Source organism: Mytilus californianus, unplaced genomic scaffold (genome assembly GCF_021869535.1).
Source record: "Mytilus californianus isolate M0D057914Y unplaced genomic scaffold, xbMytCali1.0.p SCAF_5, whole genome shotgun sequence".
NCBI classification, from domain to species: Eukaryota; Metazoa; Mollusca; class Bivalvia; order Mytilida; family Mytilidae; genus Mytilus; species Mytilus californianus.
This window is the reverse complement of record NW_026262701.1, coordinates 76,399,145-76,407,100: the sequence shown is the minus strand read 5'-3', so window position 1 is coordinate 76,407,100 and position 7,956 is coordinate 76,399,145. Positions and strand designations below refer to the sequence as shown.

The 7,956-nt window shown below is 30.8% G+C and overlaps 1 long non-coding RNA gene across 2 annotated transcripts; it reads right to left on the bottom strand.

Annotated features, from left to right (window-relative positions):
* Positions 1-1,153: 1,153 nt before the first annotated feature.
* On the bottom strand, positions 1,154-4,659 carry LOC127703069 (uncharacterized). 2 transcript variants are annotated; one of them, XR_007982653.1, is made up of 3 exons: positions 4,313-4,659; positions 2,132-2,241; positions 1,154-1,273 (listed from the first exon to the last, which is right to left on the bottom strand). It is a non-coding gene; the product is annotated as an uncharacterized LOC127703069 (long non-coding RNA). The 2 variants fall into 2 exon arrangements; XR_007982652.1 differs by lacking the exon at positions 4,313-4,659 and having other exon boundaries at positions 2,132-3,160.
* Positions 4,660-7,956: the final 3,297 nt, after the last annotated feature.

The following is a 7,956-nucleotide window of genomic DNA, read 5'->3' as shown; positions in this document are numbered from 1 at the left end:
TGTGTCTAATGTCATGAAAATATCACAAAAAAACGTGAGAAAAACATTAAATGTATGGTAGAATATATATCGCTAAAACGTTTTCTAAAATATTTTCTAAAATATTTGCATAATATAATTAAAATGTTGTAAAGAAATATCATGATAATGTGAAAAACAATGGCGTATAAAACATTTTGATAATCTTTTAAAAAACATTTTCTAGAAATATTTTCTGAACGTTTGAAAAACATCATGAACATCAAATAATGTTATAAAAATGTTTTTTGGATGTTTTCTTGCAAGTGAGACTGTGCCTAAAAAATGTTTTCAAAATGTTTTAAGAAGATGTTTTTGGTTGATATTAAGATCATATCAATATAAAAATTTCTGTACTTTTGATTGAGTTTCCTGCTTTTTTAAATAACAAATCATTAGTTAAATTAATTTATACACAGTGATTAATTCTATATACAAACAAGAATAAATCAGTTGTTTTGCTAAGCATATGAAATTCACAATTCAAAGTCTCTAAAAACAAGAAGTATCTACAAATTTTGACACATCCAAAATGGCAGACACAACTCATCATGGTCAAGCCACTTACCAAATATGAAGTCATTCTGTTCATCAGCATTACTAATTAAAGTAATGAAAAATTTGAGAACATTCAACATTTTGAAATACAATGTATAAGCAAACAGGAAACAGGTGCCAGATAAAAAAATTGTTCACACATCACAGTTCATCACTATCAAGCACCTCATTAAATATGAACTCATCTTTATCAGCAGTTTTGGGAATAACAGTGATGAAAATATTTGTTGGACAAAATCCGACAAATATAGGTGAACTGACGACAGACAGTGCAAGAAAGCCCACATTACAACCACAATGGTATAATGTTTAGTTTTTCACTCTCAACTTTTATTACCTATCTTACACACATCATGCATATGTCAACCTGAACATGCATGACATATATGCCATTGGACATTATGCAAACACTATACACATTTTTAAGTTCAAGTTACATTGACTAAAGCTTGTGTCCCAAATTCAGATTTTTCAATACAACTTCTCTTTCTAAACTAAAACGCTACACTTCTAATAGGGTTACATCTTAAGTCAATAATCATTGATAATTGGCTGAAGAGATGAGAACAAAACACCATTTTACATCAACTATTTGATTTATTTAAGAATACATTGAAAAAGTCAATCAGTTGTCTTATTCAAAATCACTTGGAATGTCTTGTAGTGTCTTATATCTTTTCCTTGCTGTGCCATGCTTCTGAAAAAAAATTAATCTTACATTCTTATATAAACTTCTTGCACATTCCTTTATTATAGAACGATTCACGTTGCCTGAAGGATATACATCCCCTCCCCTTTAAACTTTTGAAACAAATAACGATGATAGTCCGTCTGAAGGGGACGATAAATGGCTGACCGTGTTAAGAGAGAGCAATATGCCACGCTGAACTTCATTTAGTTATTAAAAAAAAACACATAAATAACTTTAGACTAGATTTTTGTGCAGTCAAGAGTCTTATTTCATTATACTCGTTGATTGTTGTCTATCATTTTTTTTTTTCTTTTATTGTTTTGTATAAATCAGGCTGTTGTTTTTTAGTTTTCATTAAATGCATTGTATCATGTAGGGGCCTTTAAAAGCCCTGCTACATAATGTCATTAAACATCTTATTGTCCTTTTTAAGTGTTAAACTCTGTAGAGTGACATAGTTTATAACTTTTCATTTATCTAAGGGTATATGATACAGTCCTAGAAGTATACTATAGGCACATAATAACTTATCGAAGTGTTACGCATTGTTTTCGCAATGATGATAATAATATAGCTTAACTACCGAGAAACACACAGATGTCATTAAATGAGTTGTTTATACATGTATGTATTTGAAATACTTCAAAGGAAAGCAAATATGTTGTTTATGAAAGCACACTGTTGGACTAAAAGATTGATTTAAATAAACAACTTGTTTCTATTTTGTCACAAAAAAAAAAATTTATTCAAATATCCAGATATCTTTTCTGTATTGTATGCCCTTAATCTTGAATGTAATGCATTGTTTATGCTAAATATTTGAATTTAATATGGAATAACAGTAATTCTGTATGAAAATCTTACTTCAAAACAAAATTCTCCTGAAAGGTTGTAGACATTCCAAAGAACCTGCGACACTTCCAAATTGTAAACCTGCATATTGAACTTGTTTTTTGTGGCTTTTCTTTTAGCTCCTGTTAAAAAATAAAAGATACATTGTATGTACATTGTGTGTATGAAGCAATAAATATAATTTTAAGCAACAGTTTATATTATCTTGCTTGAACTGAAGTCTTACATAGTCTTTGTAATGTTCATTAAGCTGTTAACACCGTGTATCATCGTACAGCGGATATAGGTACTAACCAAGCGGCATGAACGATTTTGAACTGACACGATTGCAAAAATCTTTGTTTTATCAACATTCAGTGTACATTTCTCAACATCTGAAATTCCTGCTCCAAAATAATTTTCGCATCGATTTTTTCCTATTTATAAGACAATTTTTATATTCTAATAAGAACAATTAACTTGTAAATGCGCAAATAGTTGTGAATGTCAACACCAACTTTCAGTTTCGACACAATTGTCGAGACATTTACATGTTTTACCTGAAAGAAAGCTAATACATGGCAAAAGTAATAGTTACCAATCATAAACCTACCTGTGATTACTCATTCCTTGAAACTTTTTGGGTAATAAGAGTATGAAAATTTTGTTTTTGTGTACGGTGTACAGCAACTTAACTATGCACCGTACAGAAGGATTTATGTGGTCAGCTAAACACCGTACACAACGCTTTCTTTCGGAATAAAATATCGAAAAAAACATATGCATGAAAGATTTCAATGCCAATTATTGATACAACTATACTTATTACACACGCACAGTGGCCTTCTATCAGAAAAAGAGTTGCAATGAATATAGAATTATATCGGATGAGACTAGTGCCAACTTCTTTGACAAAGTATTTGCACATGTTTTTAGTAATCGTTCTTGTTTTGGGAAAATAACGAGACATCTCTAATCATCAACCTACGACCAAATCATTTCTTAAAACAACAACTATGTTTAGATTGAGGTACACATTGATATTATGTGAACAAAACAAAGATTTTCGTTACTGTGTGAGGTCAAAATCGATCACGCCTGCTTGGTTAGTACCTATATCCGCTGTACAGATGATACACGGTGGTTAAGGGAAATTTAATTTACTGTTTTGCAAATACATACATACACTGATTTTACTAGAAAAAAAAATCTCCATATTCACATGGTGCTTATATTGGTGCTTATATTAGTGTTATTGTAACTTGTTTGTGTGCCTCGCAAACAAGGTATTGAGTCATGCTTATTGCAATAGTTGTTGTTGGTTTAAGTCTGTCAAATTTCTTTTTCATAATGTGTATTTAATGTAGGCAGTTAGTAAGTTGTTTTGTTTCAATTGTCTTAAGAAAAATTTAACATTTGTTTGTCAAGGCTTCAAAGTGGACTATATGGCATTGGTTTTCTCAGTTTTGAAAGCTGTACAGTGACCTATAATTTCTTTTATCCAAGTCATTTTAATTCTGGTGGATAGCTGTCTCATACACCTTATCGCTATTTCAGTATTTGGAAATCTGTCCCGCTTGAACTATTTACGTCAGCATACGTCATACAATAATACACCTTATCCCTATTCCCGCTTGACCCAAGAATCTATCCTGCTTGAACTTTTGATGTCAAACAACAATCACTTTTCCATTGTGGCATCAGATATTTTTTATGATGACGTCAAAATTTTAAGGGAACTTGTGACAGTTGTGTGATGTCCAGTAATGGTGGACAAATAGCGATAAGGTGTATTACATTCAATTGTGGTGTCAAATATTTTCATATATGACGTCAACATTTTATGGGAACTTTTGTGATGTCCATGGCCAGTAATGGCGGACAAATAGTGATAAGGTGTATTGGCAATCAAACACACAAGCCACATATCCTTATAATTTTTTTAAATCAATGAACAAAGATATAATTGGTGTACGTAGATGCTTGAACAGTGGCGGATTTAGGCGCCCCGACCCCCTTATGGAGCTACTTATAAGATAAATGTATAGACTATTTACAAGTATCACTCCAAACGTTTGCTTGCCTTGGTCAGGGGCCCCCTTTTTTCAAAACCTTGATCCGCACCTCCAGAAACAGATGTAATTTGGTTCCGATTATGATTGAACACACACAATGAATGCACAAGTTTCATCTTAACAGATTAATCATTCTTACCAAGTGAGTATATATCGCGTAACAAACAATTTTCTTGGCTCTCTTTGTTGAGGTATCCTGTCTTCGTTTCGAAATTCAAATTTCAAAATCATTTCCGGTGATAAAACAAAAGTCGATTCCGGAAAAGGTCGGTTTTCCGTAAGGCATATAAACGATACGAAAATTGAACTTAGTACAGTTACAGTTTTCATTTCTTGATTTCTAAAATATACACGAACGAAATGAATAAATATCAAAGAAAGGTGATTGTTTATAAATACATTATTGCTTAATTTAATGTTGACTCTTTTGCATTTTAATATAAGAAGGAATAAAATCTGACTTCAAGGATCTTCAAGATATCAAGTAAGGATTTCAACCTTAGTAATTTGCTTGTCGTGATATTGATGAAATGTAGTAAAATATCTTATCCTGAAAAAAACGAGCTAATTCCACAAAACGTTGTTTGTGGGGTTTTGAATAAAGTTTAAATAAAATGTTATTTCTATATCCGTAAAATGTTGAATAAAATATCAGTAAGACTATTAAGTAATGTGTATGCCAGAATATTTTATAGAAAACATTTAGGTGATATTTTTCAGATGTTTTATGTAAAACATTTTAATTTTACGTTATAAAACATTTTATGCAAATAGCAAAACTATATTTTCTGTAAAACATTTTTTTGCTGAATGTTTTTTGGATATTTGGAAAATATTTACTTTAAATGTTGTTAAAATATAAAATACCAATTGAAGAAAATATTATTTTTTTATATTATAAAATATCTACGGGATATTTTAGAACAATGTTTGAGAACATGAATAAAAGATATTAGCAAATAATATTTTGTTAATGTTGTAAAAACATTTTACTTAAATGTTAGAAATAAAACATTTCAAAAACAATAAAATAAACATTTTTTTAATGTTTAATTGATATCTTATTGAAATATTTTGTGAGAGACGCCCATATGACATTTAAAAAATGTTTTTAAAATGTTGTGTGTTTGCTGGGTAGCATCTAAGATACATACACTGACAAAATATTGTACCCGCACTCATATAACAATCACTATGTCTGTCCTGTTCGTCCGTTCAACAAATATTTTCAATTTTCTCTTCAAAAGCATAAGTATGCTTAGCATGCATTTTTTTTTTTCTCGATTTATTCCATACACTCCGACATGTATATACCTGGATCCGTGTGGAGCGTCAAACTATCAAACAGAGTCCAAATGGCGTGAACAACGACTACAGTGGCTCGTGCTGCTGTTAACAATAAGCAAATACTCATATCGTATTATCAGATACTAGTATATAAGGCATTCACTTTGAAAAATGTAAACAGTTTAAACGAAAATAAATATTTTTACAAGAGTAAAAATAACCCACAAATGACAAAAAGTAACCAACGACATCCACTGAATTGAAAGCTCATGACTTGGGATAGCCAATATAGAATTTGGTTTGATTATACGCGTTTATCAGCGCTCAACACTCTGGTGTAACAGCACAATATAAGAAAAAAACCTGTAAAATTCAGTTGGAAATAGCTCAACTAATCAAATTTGAATTAAGCCCAAAACAATTACATTTTTATGATGAAAGACACAGAGTACCGATCTTAAAGTACCCCCAGGTACTGAAAGCTGATTCTTACATGTTAAATTATCTGAGAACATTAAACGTATTTAGTTAAAAAATATTAAGGAGATGTGGTACAGTTGGGTGCAGACCAAGCATTACATGTAGACGGGCCGAAAAAGTTAACGCGGCGTTTACTCGCGTGCACTTCATATTAACGCCGCGTTAACTGTGCGTTAACTCCGAAATTTCAGTAGACATAAAAAGTAAACGGGCGTTTACTTTTGCGTTTACCTCCGCGTTAACGCAAAAACGGCGCGTCTTCTAATTTTATAAAGAGTAAACGGGCGTTTACTTTCGCGTTTACTTCCGCGTTAACGTGAAAAAATGCGCGTCTTCTATTTTCGTCAAAAGTAAACGCACGTTTACTGTTTGTAGTAAACGCGCGTTAACGCAGATTGTCATCGTATCCTGGATGCACTGACCTAAAAAATCAAATGATAAGGTACATCAAAATTAAATGACTAACTGGTCATTTTCGATTGACATATTGACGTCGATTACAGTTAATTGATAATGTTATCACACTTCTTTAATAAATTTAATCAAAATTATTCATAGTAAATTTCTTTTTCTTCACCAAAATATAGTTCAAGTATGTCCTTTTATTAAATTAATTTAATCATCACCAAATTCAAACAGTTTTCACATCTCAGACAGGCTGACTCAGGATGACTCGTAAAAGAAAATTATTTGATCTCATTAACCAAAACTGACCATATTTGCCCTTTGTCAACTTATCTATACAGTAGCGTAGTAATTCAGCTATATTTTATGTCATTATGGACCGTATAATACAATTGACAGCAATATTGGAACCAGCATGTCCGTCCTATTTTTATTCAAAATATTTAATCATCAACAAATTTCAGTAGATTTAATACCTCAGACTGACTCTTAGAACAAAACGATGTGCACTCATCAACCAAAACTGACCATATTAGCACTTTATTATTTAAATCTTTATGTCCGCATGGTAAATGAGTTATATTTTCATGTAAGGATGGATTGTATAATACAAATGATAGCAATATTGGCAAATAATGACTAAAAAAATTTGTTCGCATCACTTTAGAGTGCCAGCATGTCCTCTTTTTATTCAAAATATTGAATCGTAAACAAATTTCAGTAGTTTTCATACCTCAAACTGACTAGTATCACAAAATAACTTGTTCGCATCAATCAAAATTGACCATATTAGCACTTTATTATGTAAGTCTTTATAGCCGCATAGTAAATGAGTTATATTTTCATGTAAGGATGGATTGTATAATACAAATGATAACAATATTGGCACATAATGACTAAAAAATTTTGTTTGCATCAATTTAGAGTGCCAGTATGTCCTCTTTTTATTCAAAAATATTGTATCGTAAACAAATTTCAGTAGTTTTCATACCTCAAACTGACTCGTATAACAAAATGATTTCTCCGCATCAACCAAAACTGACCATATTTGCACTTTATTATGTAAATCTTTATAGCCACATAAGTTAATGAGTTATATATTCATGTAAGGATGGATTGTATAATACAAATGATATCAATATTGGCACATAATGACTAAAAATTTTTGTTTGCATCAATTTAGAGTGCCAGCATGTCCTCTTTTTAACATAAAATATTGAATCGTAAACAAATTTCAGTAGTTTTTATACATCAGACTGACTCGAATAACAAAATTATTTGTCCGCATCAACCAAAACTGACAACATTTGCATTTTATTATGTAAATCTTTATAGCCGCATAGTAAATGAGTTATATTTTCATGTAAAGATGGATTGAATACACAAATAATAGCAATATTGGAACATAATGACTAAAACATTTTGTTCACATCAATTTAGAGTGCCAGTATGTCCTCCTTTTATTCAAAATATTGAATTGTAAACAAATTTCAGTAGTTTTCATACCTCAAACTGACTGGAATAACAAAATTATTTGTCCGCATCAACCAAAACTGACCATATTTGCACTTTATTATGTAAATCTTTATAGCTGCATAAGTAAATGAGTTA